Source organism: Hylobates moloch, unplaced genomic scaffold, assembly GCF_009828535.3.
Source record: "Hylobates moloch isolate HMO894 unplaced genomic scaffold, HMol_V3 SCAFFOLD_34, whole genome shotgun sequence".
In the NCBI taxonomy this organism is placed as follows: Eukaryota; Metazoa; Chordata; class Mammalia; order Primates; family Hylobatidae; genus Hylobates; species Hylobates moloch.
In genome coordinates, this window is record NW_026652309.1 from 1,047,346 (window position 1) to 1,059,492 (window position 12,147).

The window sequence follows — 12,147 nt, forward strand, 5'->3', positions numbered from 1 at the left end:
TCAAATTAGTCAGATCTACCATAGAGAAATTCTACTGATTGCTACTAGATTTGTTATGTTTTCACCTTGATTCATATTCTAAACTGAATCAAGTTCTGTAGAAAAAACACCCATCAAACACATCTCTTCAAGGAGTAGAATACCACTATTATAGCCTTAAGATTCTACCTGCAATTTTTACCCCCCAGGAGGTTACTCAACTCAAGAAGGGAGCATCAACTAATTAGATAATTACCATGTTAATGAAGGAGGTTGGAATTCATGCAGCCAGTAAGAGGCTTCATCTTGGCCAAATTTCCCCCGGACCCAAGCTGGAGGCAGGATCCCTGGCACCTGCAGATCTCCTAAAATCTGAAGGAATGAGGTGCTTAATTCATCGCTTGATCTGTTGCTTAAATCGCTATCTGGAGAAATCACCCTCCTGGCTGTATTACATCCAAATGAAATATATTTGCTCAGAAGCCTAGAAAAGGAGAGCAGTCTCAGTGCCATCCGCATTACAAAGGGAATAAGATATGTTGCAGGGTCTCTGCAGTTGTAGGAATGGCCATGTGAGTGCTAAATCACCTCTAATACACTACTAATAATTTAAGGAACACATTTCTGTTTGGCTTTTGTTCTAGCAGCTGATTTTTTTCCTCTCTTTTTATTTATTTATTTTTTTCATCATCGTGTGATCACTGCCTCTGTGCTAAATTTGTAGTGAGATGCTGCAGACTTGTGGCCTGTACCTGAACGGATGGGGAGGAAGAGTGAAGGAGGCTGCTGGCTTTTCTTAGGTGTTCTTGCTCACAGCCTGGGCAGCAGAGATGGAGCTGAGCACCTCCAGGGCAGCCCTCCATCAGCTGGGGAAAAGCTTCCAAGTATCGTAGCCCAAATTCGGCTCTACCTTTCCTAATCTCAGAGCAGGAATGAACGGCAGCTGGATTTCAGCTTTTCATCTCTCTGGTGCAAGTCCACAGAGCTACTTCAAAAGGCTGTGAGTGGAAGGGAGGCCTGTGAGTCCAGGGAAGCTTTAAAGTATTTTAGACTTTGAATTCTGTGTTTTCACTTCTACATTGTGACTCAATAACCGCACCCGCCACTCGCCACTGCCCGCCCCTTTCCACAAATGCCACCAATCAAACCATTTCTTTCTCAAGGGGAACTGAGTGATTTGCAGGGTTTGGGGAAGGTTCCCTGTCCCTAAAGCATCATCCCATCCCACTCTGGTAAGATTCATAACTAGCATGATTTGGGGGCTTATCCTAGTGGGAGACTTTGAGAAGGAAATCAACGTCTTCAAGGGGAAGCAGGTGGAAACACCTTGAGATAGGTATCTCCCCAGTCAGGCCAGGCTGGGCAGGGGGAGGCAGAAACAGAAAACAGAATGAGTTTCTTGGCATCCTGCAGTGTGGGGGGTCTGTAGTGCCGGCACCAATGGGGCAACTGAGCTCAGGGCAGAGACAGGAGGACAGCATCACGTATTATTGATCATGTTACTTTGAACATTATTTTAGAAGTTAGTGTTGTTCTTTTTATTATTATTAGCAATATGGAAGGCACTTAAGGACAAAATTTACTCAGCAACTTTTAGCAGATATTTACTGAACATCACAGTGTACCGAGCAATGAACAGAATGAACAAGAATCCCTGCCTTTATGGAGCTTGCAATCTCCTGGAGATAAATAACAGCCACCACGTGGTACTGAGGACATGCCAGCTACTGTGCTGAGCACTTTTTATGTATTAATTCATGAATCCTTCACATAACACTATGAGCTAGACTTTGCTATTATCCTCCTTCTGCAAATGAGGAACCAACTGAGAGTAGTGAGGTTAAGCCTCTTGCCCCAAATCACCCAAGTTGTAGACCTGGGGCTTGAACCCAAGCCTCGTGGCTGTGCTACACCATAACATTTTCTGATGTCACAATTGGCCAAATTTGCAAATTTGAATACCATATATACCACCTTAAAACCTACTGGGATGCAGTGTAAATAGAGCCCACTCCCAACAATAGAAAATCACATGAGGGAAGTGGACAGGGAGGGTCTACACAGGACAGAGAGCTTCAGAGTGGCAGGAACCATCTAGCTGTTCCTGTAAAATATGACCAAGGCAAGGATTTACACCTCTGAGCTCCAGTTTCCATATATTTTCTTCAGGAAAAGTCCCATTGCAGCCATTTGACAGCACCACTATGACATTCTACAGACAATAAATATGAAGATGCTTTGTAAACTGAACCAATGCAAATAATTAGCAGAATCTGAAACAGACTTACTTTTGCTTTCCTTTGTTTGGGCACACATGAGTGCCATATACATTCCACAAGCCTCACATTCACCCTGTGCTGACTCTTCACATTCATTTCCACAACTGGGGAACTAAGGTTCAGGGAGATAAACAACCTGCCCAATGTTGGACAGTGGGAATTATCCTATTGCCTCATTTTTATACATTTCCCAAATCGATGATGAATACATACATTTAATATATACTTCACGAAAGTAGAAAACCTACTCTTTGTTGAGCCACTCTGTATACCAAGCATAGTGAAGTATCTTTGTGTATCTCATTTAACCCTTGCAACAGCTTTCTCTAGTAATTCTATTACTTTACTATTTGATTGATATAAAAAAGTGAAGTTTAAAGAGGATAAATGATCAGTCAGTATAAGTCATCTCCGTCAGCAAGTAGTAAAAAGAGCCATCTAGTCCTTACACATCTGACTCTAGAACTCTAGTCTTCCCTACTGTATACATATCTTTCATGTGTGCTCAAAGGAAAGCAAGAGTAAGTCTGTTTCAGATTCTACTAAGTCTTTGTGTTAGTTCGGTTTACAAAGCATTTTCATGTTTATTGTTTACAGAATGTCATAATGGCACTGTCAAATGACTGCAATAGGACTTTTTCTTTGTAAAGAAAATATATGGAAACTTGGAGCTCAGAGGTGTAAATTCTTGCCTGCGTCATATTTTGTATATTAACGTCATATTTTTTGTATTAATGCCACATTGTAGGATTGGAAATAGGGCAATAGAACTAGGATTCTAATCAGATCTTTCTCTCTCCAAAGTCAGATCATTTGATACCACAATGGATACAGACTTCTGAGCTGCAAGTTTTTGTTTTGTTTTCAACAGTCTAAAAATATTTTTCCCCCGTCTTCTGGTCTTCATTTTTTTCTGAGATAAAATCATCAGTTTTCTGAATTGTAATTCCCTGTATGTAGCATGTTAATTTCTCTGGCTCCTTCTATGTTTTTCTCTTTGACTTTGGTTTTTGGCAGTTTAATTATGATGTATCTATATGTTGCCTTCTTTGTATTTATCCTAATGGGTTAGCAGATGTTCCAGTTACTATTACTGCATAATAAACCATCTCTAAATTTAGTGGCTTAAACAACAGCAACCATTTTCTGATCTCTCACTGTCTTTGGCTCAGGACTCAGGATGGGCAACAGCTCATCTCTCCACAGTAACATCTACAGCTTCAACTGAGGACTTTAAACCTGAAGGTAACTCAAGAGCAGGAGCAGGAAACATCAGTGGCCATCCTCACTCCTGCACGTCTGGCCATTGGTGCTGCCTGTCAGTGGGACGGCAGTGGAGCTATCAGCAAGAACACCCTCAGGGCCTTCTCATGTGGCCTCTGCAGCCTCATCACAGGATGGCGCCTGTGCTCTAAGAGGGAGCACCCCAAGCTCTACCACCTTTTAGGACTCGTCTCAGAAGTCACAAAAGGTTCCTTTCCTAAATTCCTAGCTCCTACAAAACTCAAGGGGAAGGAATATAGACCACTGGGTGTCTGTCATGGCGTCTCTAAAGGAAGAAATAGAGGAAGCAATTAAGTTGAAATCCAGCAAACATTCTACATTGGGGTGAACTGGGGCAAGGAACAAGGTGACCCCACATTCCAAGCTAGTGGTTAAATGGAGGTTATAGTAATTCATCAAAGAGAGGTTAGCACAGAAAGATCTAGAATAACACCCGGTCAGCCATGGCAGACTGCATTTTCCAAATGTGTCCACAATGATATCTGCCACAACACATGTCCTTTGAGAACTTGTTACTTTCTACCCTTGAGTACAGGCAGGTTCAAGGTCATTTTTAACCACAGGTTATGCTGGAGGGGTGCAGTGTTACTCTTGAAACCTGGTGCCACAAGGCAACATGGTTCTTCCTTGCTGGCGAGACATTTGTTCTCTGACGTCTTAGGTGCCGTGCACGGAGCTCGACTATCCTGAAACCACCATGATTCGACCCCATGTCAGTCCTTTGGCTGCCAGCCCAGTTCAACTCCAAGCCGATGACCAGTGTCAACCGCCAGCCAGTCATTCTGAACATCTGACCAGTTGAGCTTTCAAATGATGGCAGTCCTGGCTGACATTTTGTGTGAACAACATGAGAGACTGGCTGGTTGAGCCCTTCCCAAATTTCTGACCCACAACATTGTGAGAAAAATAGTCTTAAGCCTCTCAGTTTGGGGACAATTTGTTACTCAGCAATAGAAATGAAAATATGATCTCAGTAGGATCATGTGACTTGCAGCAACCAGGGTGACAATGGACATCCCTGCAGATACCCGAGGAGGGGACGCATGAAGGTTCCCAAGGTGCCCTGTAAATCGACAGCTTCCTGCGTTCTTCTGCCACAAACACACAACACACTGTACCTCTCCACATAATCTTTTGGTTTGGAAAGAAACGGAAGGTGATAGAAATCTGAAAGTTGCGACTGAGGTTTACCATCCTACACACATTATTTCATGAGACTAACTCCAAGATGATTGGCATGAACTAGAATTTTTCTCCCTTTTCTTATAAAGCAAATGGGACAGCTCAGGAGGAAGACTGGAGCAGTTACCTACAAAAAATTAACACACAAATGAAGCAACCACATGGCCTCGGTGTATGTGGAGAAAAGTGTGAGCATGTATGTGGGGCCCTAATACAGAATGTCAGCCAGGAAGGTGAGGAAGGTAGACCTCCCTAGAACATCGGCACAAGACATGGGTGGGTTATCTTAACAGATATGCACTGACTGATCTCCTTCAGAACAGGAAGGAAATGTGAGATCTTCAGAAGGAATTCTAGAGGAGGTCTCAGCTTTACCCCCTGTGACTTGCACTTGGTCAGTATACAACTTATTCTTCCCACCAGAGTGAGAGAAAGAAAAAAAGAAACTGAGTTCTATATGTTGAGGAATATCATCTTGGCCTTTAAATTATGTTAAAATTATAGCAACATGAGTTTTCCTGAAACTTTAGTATTTTCTAAAACATGATTCGTTCTGGTCTAGGTACTCACCATCACTCTGAAGGAGCTTCTCACCTCAAGGTGGAGCTTCCCAAATACGTGTTGGATTTGTAGTTAAAAATCCACCTGCAGCAGATAGGCATGAGGTGGGTGGCAGAAGGGGAGGGGCAGCGCCGGAGGTTGGGTGCTCAGCCTTGGGCTGGAAATGAGCAATCAATATGCTAAGTACATGTAAGCCCCATGCAAATCAGCACCTAACCTTTTTGAAGGAAATGTCTGCACCCTTTGCACAAAGGGCTGAGTAGGGACCACAGTTGGGGTTTTCCTGCACCTGTAGGCTGTAAGCTGGAGAGTAAATGCAAGAAAGCTAATATTTTTTTAAGATTTTAAAACAACAAACAGAACGTGTTCTCCCTTTGTATCTGAGCAACCAGGAAGCTTCTTCACACACACACGTGCACACACACATACACACCTGCTTTCTAACTAGTAATTGTGAAGATAATAAGACCCCCAGTGAGGTTGGAAGGGTGGAGGAGTTGGCAAGTTTCAGTCATATTCGTAAAGAAGCGGCTGTCATTTTTGCTTGCCTCTGGGTTTTCAATACGTACACAGTGCCTATTCAGCTGCCACATTCACCAATTGGACATTGTTGGGGAAATTATAGGACTCGTTTAGATTTGCGATCTGTGACAGCCGACACTGTGCAGAAAGAAGAGGAGAAGGTCAGACCCCGGGAGAGAAGAAAAACAGATATTTGGGGAATAGATGAATCAGGATAGGCTTCATCTTCTAAGGCTTTATACCAAAACCAGTTACAGGGCATAAAAGAAAGTAGCTTCCTCCCCAGATCTTTGCAGCAGGTCAGGAGACAGAATCTGCTAAAGCAAACTTGGTTTTGCTGTCACATGGTCAAGGCTGCTGGTGGGAGGAGGAGGAGAGTTCAAGTTGCAAGAGTCAAGGTGGGAGGGGAGACTTCGTTTTTTTTCCTCACTATCTTTAAGTTGATTTTGGGAGGATTGTGTTAAATACCATCTCTACTCACAGCATAGGTCTGAAGGATTCACCTGATATGGCTGAGTCGGACAGCCTTAGTAGGGGTCTTGTCTCATTTCAGATAGTCTTGGCTGGGGTCTTGTCTCCCTGGCTTCACATTGTAACTTGGGGCAAGTGTCATGACCTCTCTAACCTTCAGTCTCAGCTATCAAAAGGGCACCATAACAATAAGCCTGTGATGGCCGCCCTAGCTCACAGGCTGGTAGACAGGAAGTGCTAAAGGCATGCTGGCACCCAATACCTCTTCCACGGATTTTTCTCCCCCTTGATATTAGTTTTTGCTTCCAGTCTGCTAAACAGCATAGCTTGGTTTGAAGCCCAGGCAACGAGCAACTCTCTGTCACTTAGGCTTGTCAGGGGACATGTCACTGTCTCCCAGAGCCACCTCCTGCCACTTCAGCCAAAGGGACTTCTCAAGGGTCCCGGCAGAGGTCTTCTGTGCAGCCAGTTGTCGACACACCTTGTAGAGCATCCACTCAGCTCTCAGGAAGGGGCTCAGACAGAGGCTCCACTTTGCACATTCTGAAGCATATCCGGCACAGAGCCCCTGTCCTTCACCAAGGGAGTTGAGGCTGTGGAAGGCAAGCTCATTTGACATTGTGAATTGGAGACTCATTCGACCACAAACACTCTGGATGCAGAAGCAGAGTCTCTTGGCTGCTCCAGCCCCAGGTCCATCTGCTTCTCTGTGGCGAGGTTCCCAAGTACAAGGTCAGATGCCAACATCCCAAGGGTAGAGGTGTCAGCCTCAAGCCAGCATGAACCTTCAGCCAGCTCCAGACCCTTTTCCCACTAACTTTCTTTGTGATGACCACAGAGCTGTAAGCAGGTGTGGTGTTCCTTGACACATAATGGTATATTTGGACTTCTGGGAGATCAAAAACTTGGAAAAGAGAAAGATCTATGGCTGGGTTTAACAACAATTAAATGGGCATTCAGGTGCCAGTAAGTGTAAGATACTGAACCCAATTCCAAGAAACCATCTTTACTTTGCCAGCACACACAAACACATGAGTGAACTGGTGCGTGAGCAATATTTTCTTTTTGTAAGACAAGAAGAGCCCCTGAAATCCTGGAATTTCATCCCTATAAGGAACCTCTAGACCTGAGAATGGTTCAATCTCTAGCTTGGAAAAAAAACATAATTCAGACCCTGGATAGTCACAGAGCTTCCTGCTATGACAGAATTTGACAATTTCCATCTGGCCAGACACTGACAAAAGAATAAGGGAGAGACTCTAACTGAAACAAGTCTCCCCTCTCATCTCCCAGCAGGTACCAGCGTGGCAGGCTCATGACTCATGTTCTTGAAGAACTAAATAGGAACAAATTTCAAGAGGGTAAGAAGAGAAAGCCAAGGTGAACTCCAGGAGGGGATTGGGCTCTGGAAACCTTTAGTCCTCCCTGAATTTGCCTGGTTCCTAGAAAACATGCATGGCTCCCAAAAGTTTCCAGAGGGAGGTTTGTGGAATACGTTCATTATGAATTTGTTAATTGCATCAGAGATCAATGCGAATACAGCATCCCAGCCTCCACTCAGCAATGTCCTCTGGCCTTTGCTGTTTTCTCAGTTCAGCATGTGATGTGGGGCGGGATGGTCCACCCCTCCTTACTGAGTCACTTCTAGTCTTTTGCTAACACTACGAGTGCTACTACGCTAGGAAGATGAAGCTACTACGCTAGGAAGAAAGGCTCTGTAAACAAGGGCAGAAAGTTTCTGTGGGCGGCAATGCTTCTGCCAGAAGGTCAACATGCACTAGTGGGAGAAATTCATGGGCAGGAAATGACTAAGTAATTCAATCGATGAGGACATTTTGTTCTTTTGGAATAACTCAGTGGTCATTGTGCCCCGGATCACTCAGTGTGTTTTTCCTTCCTTCTGGTTAACTTACCTAGCTCCACTGCATTTAGAAGAGGCTCTTTGCACTTGTCTATAGTCTGGTAAACAAAGAAGGAACAAGGTATCTCAGCTGACAGATGCTGGTTTGAACTGTGTTCCCTTTGCTGGCAAAGGAAAAATCCTATTTCATCAAGGAAATTGTATTAGTTCATTTTTATACTGCTATGAAGAAATACCTGAGACTAGGTAATTTATAAAAGAAAGAGGCTTAATGGACTCAGTTCCACATGGCTGGGGAGGCCTCACAATCATGGCAGAAGCCAAAGGAGGAGCAAGGTCACGTGTTACATGGCGGCAGACAAGAGAGCATGTGCAGGGGAACTGCTATTTAGAACCATCAGGTCTTGTGAGACTTATTAACTATCATGAAAACAGCATGGGAAAAACCCACCCTCATGATTCAGTTACCTCCCACGATATGTGGGAATTATGAGAGCTAAAATTCAGGATGAGATTTGGGTGGGGACACAGCCAAACCATACAGAAATTATCAAAAGAGTAGAAGGCTGAAGCCAGGATCTCTGGGGTTCTAGGTCACAAACCTCCCTGCAAACCTTTGAGCACCATGACTTGCTTGTAAGTCCTACCCCTTGGGAACCTTCGTCCCATCAGTGGTTCTCTTATTTTTCCCCATGGTCAGTTGCATATAAATCAAATTCCCTGGACCATGCACAAAGGAGAAGTCTTTCTTAGGAGAATTTTCTGGACTTAGGGGTTTTGACCTTATCTCCTATACTTATCTATTTATTCCGTAAGGTTCAACAAGTTAGTCAAGACATACTGGGGCCATATGGAAATTTGTCTGTAACTAGCACTAGTTATGAGAAAGCATTTTATAAACCTGTGAATGACTTTACAATGTCTTCCCTTAGAAGGGTGACCAAGGGGCTATAGAAACACATGTCTAAGCTTTGTGTTAGCTTTGATTAGGAATAAGACTGTTGGGAGTTCAGTGACTAGGAGTTCATATAAAATGAAGTTTCTACCACTGTCAACAAGCAGGACTTCTTTTATGTTTTATTTCCAAGGAGAGAAAATGCATTCTGAGTAGTCATCTGTTATTGGAAAACAAGGTTTTATAGCTGGTGGTCTTGAAATAGTATTCCTCATCTCCCTGCCTCACACCATATTAAAAAAAGAATAACTAAATCCTGGGTGGCTAAGAGAGCTAAGTAGGAGAGGGGGCACTCTCTATATACATGTAGAAATAAAATACAAAGAAATATTAAAAACAAACAGTAATGTTGAAGATGGAAGGCCTTAATAATTAAAACATAAAGGCTAGAAACCATAATGGAAATAAATATTTCATCTTTCATTCAGTTGAACAACCTTTCAAAATTTCTGTGTACCATGAATACAGTCTAATGGGAAGCAAAAGACATAGGAATAATAATATATATATATAAACATATAATATGTAATATATATTTATATGTTATGTATATGTTACATATTATTTCTATGTCTTTTGCTTGCAACTAAACATAAATAGATATTTATTCTGTAAAGCTCATCATGTTAGTCAAGACATACTGGGGCCATATAGAAATCCTTCTGTAACTGGCACAAGTCATTAAACACAAATAAATATTTATCTATTTTCCTGTTTACATGTGTGTGTGTGTGTGTGTGTGTTGTGTGTGTGTATATATATATACATATATATACATATATATATATATATATACATATATATATATGTAAACAGGAAAATAATTGGTGCCTGAGTTATATGCCCTCCTCTTATAACTCAGTAAGAAAAATCCACTCAATGTAATAGGAAGAAAGGTCAAGAAATGATCCTTCTTAATGCAAATCAAAACCACAATGAGATACTATCTCACACCAGTTAGAATGGCCATCATTAAAAAGTCAAGAAACAACAGGTGATGGAGAGGATGTGGAGAAATAGGAACACTTTTACACTGTGGGTGGGACTGTAAACTAGTTCAACCATTGTGGAAGTCAATGTGGCGATTCCTCAGGGATTTAGAACTAGAAATACCATTTGACCCAGCCATCCCATTACTGGGTATATATACCCAAAGGACTATAAATCATGCTGCTATAAAGACATATGTACACATATGTTTATTGTGGCACAATTCACAATAGCAAAGACTTGGAACCAACCCAAATGTCCAACAACAATAGACTGGATTAAGAAAATGTGGCACATATACACCATGGAATACTATGCAGCCATAAAAAATGATGAGTTCATGTCCTTTGTAGGGACATGGATGAAACTGGAAAACATCATTCTCAGTAAACTATCGCAAGGACAAAAAACCAACCACCGCATGTTCTCACTCATAGGTGGGAATTGAACAATGAGAACACATGGACACAGGAAGGGGAACATCACACTCCGGGGACTGTTGTGGGGTAGGGGGAGGGGAGGGATAGCATTAGGAGATACACCTAATGCTAAATGACGAGTTAATGGGTGCAGCACACCAGCATGGCACATGGATACATACGTAACAAACCTGCACATTGTGCACATGTACCCTAAAACTTAAAGTATAATTAAAAAAAAAAACCAATCCAACTTGGATTAATGCCTAAGCTTAAATCTAGCCAATTTAATGAGGCCTCATCTGCACCCTCCTACACCCAACTAAACCAACAGAAGGAGTCAGTAAGAAGTCACCTACAAGAGAAATGACCTGGTGACAAGGTCTAATGGCTCTAGCTAGAAAACCTTACCTATCATGAGAAACGTCTTAGGAAACATACATATCTGCTTCACTGATTTTCAAGCATCCAAAATATGTGTGGTGTTTCTTATATACCTCAAAGAATGAACATATTTACTTCCACCCTGATATGAGTCACCTGGATCTGAAGACATTGTTGGATAATATCCTGATTTCCCTGATTCTGACCTTCAATGAAAATGAAAAAGTAAAGAATTGCTTCTCATGCCTGGCTCACACACCTCTGGAAACACAAAGGGAAGCTCAGCACAGCGTGACCAATTGACGGGATGTTCTCATTCTGTGGACTGTGGGTAAGGCAAAGTACTGCTTCAATACAGGAGGCATTCATTGCCATGGGCTCTGCTACTTATTTGCTTCTCTCTGAGGCATTATCTATTTTGCATGATGGAACTGTCATCAATAGATTCAATGCAACCTATTTTGTGGTCTTCCATATCTATTTTTCAGGAAAACATGAACCATTCAGGATAGAATTTTGATGTTTGGGCACTATTTCACACCTGGCTCGTTCCCTCTCCTAGCCACCGCCCCCCCACCACCATTTCCATCTTTCAGGTTCCTGAATGGTGAATCCAAAGCCCACACAACACCCAAATCCAGCTGGAAAGTAGAAAATTAACTCTGTTTTCAAAATGTGAATGGTCTTTGTGTGCTATGTGTTTAAGGCTTACAGCTATAAACCTCGGGAAAGAAATAAGTTGGATGCGATAATGTCTGTAGTGTATTCCAACTCTAAAATGTTAGAATCCATCCAACAATAGAGATTGGCTAAATAAATTATGTTACATCCATAAGATGGAATATTATCTAGGCATTTAATGTGATGTGGGAGAATACAAAATGACAATGGGAAAATGTTCATGATATGAGAAGGGGGAAAACAGATTATAAAGCATTATGTAACTGTATAATAACAGTTCTGTTCGAAATGAAAATAAATACTGTGTGCACACACCCGTATGCACATGACAGACTGAAAGGATCAACATTTTAAAAAATCACTGTAGTTAACTTTTAGGAATACAGGTACGTTTCATTTTTCTCTTACTGCTTTTGTGTGTCTGAAACCTTTAGTAGGGAACGCAGTACTTTTGTAAACAGAAAAACATACAGTTCAGTGGTATTAAGTATATTCACATGTGGACCATTACCATTATCACTCTCTAGTTCTAGAACGCTTTATTGTCCTAAAGGAAATCTGTACCTATGAAGTTGTCAC

General features: G+C 42.0%; 1 long non-coding RNA gene across 1 annotated transcript; it reads left to right on the plus strand.

Moving 5' to 3' along the window:
• Positions 1-1,152: 1,152 nt before the first annotated feature.
• LOC116463368 (uncharacterized) lies at positions 1,153-4,529 on the plus strand. Its single transcript, XR_004246670.1, has 2 exons — positions 1,153-1,211; positions 4,204-4,529. It is a non-coding gene; the product is annotated as an uncharacterized LOC116463368 (long non-coding RNA).
• The last annotated feature ends 7,618 nt before the right edge of the window (positions 4,530-12,147 follow it).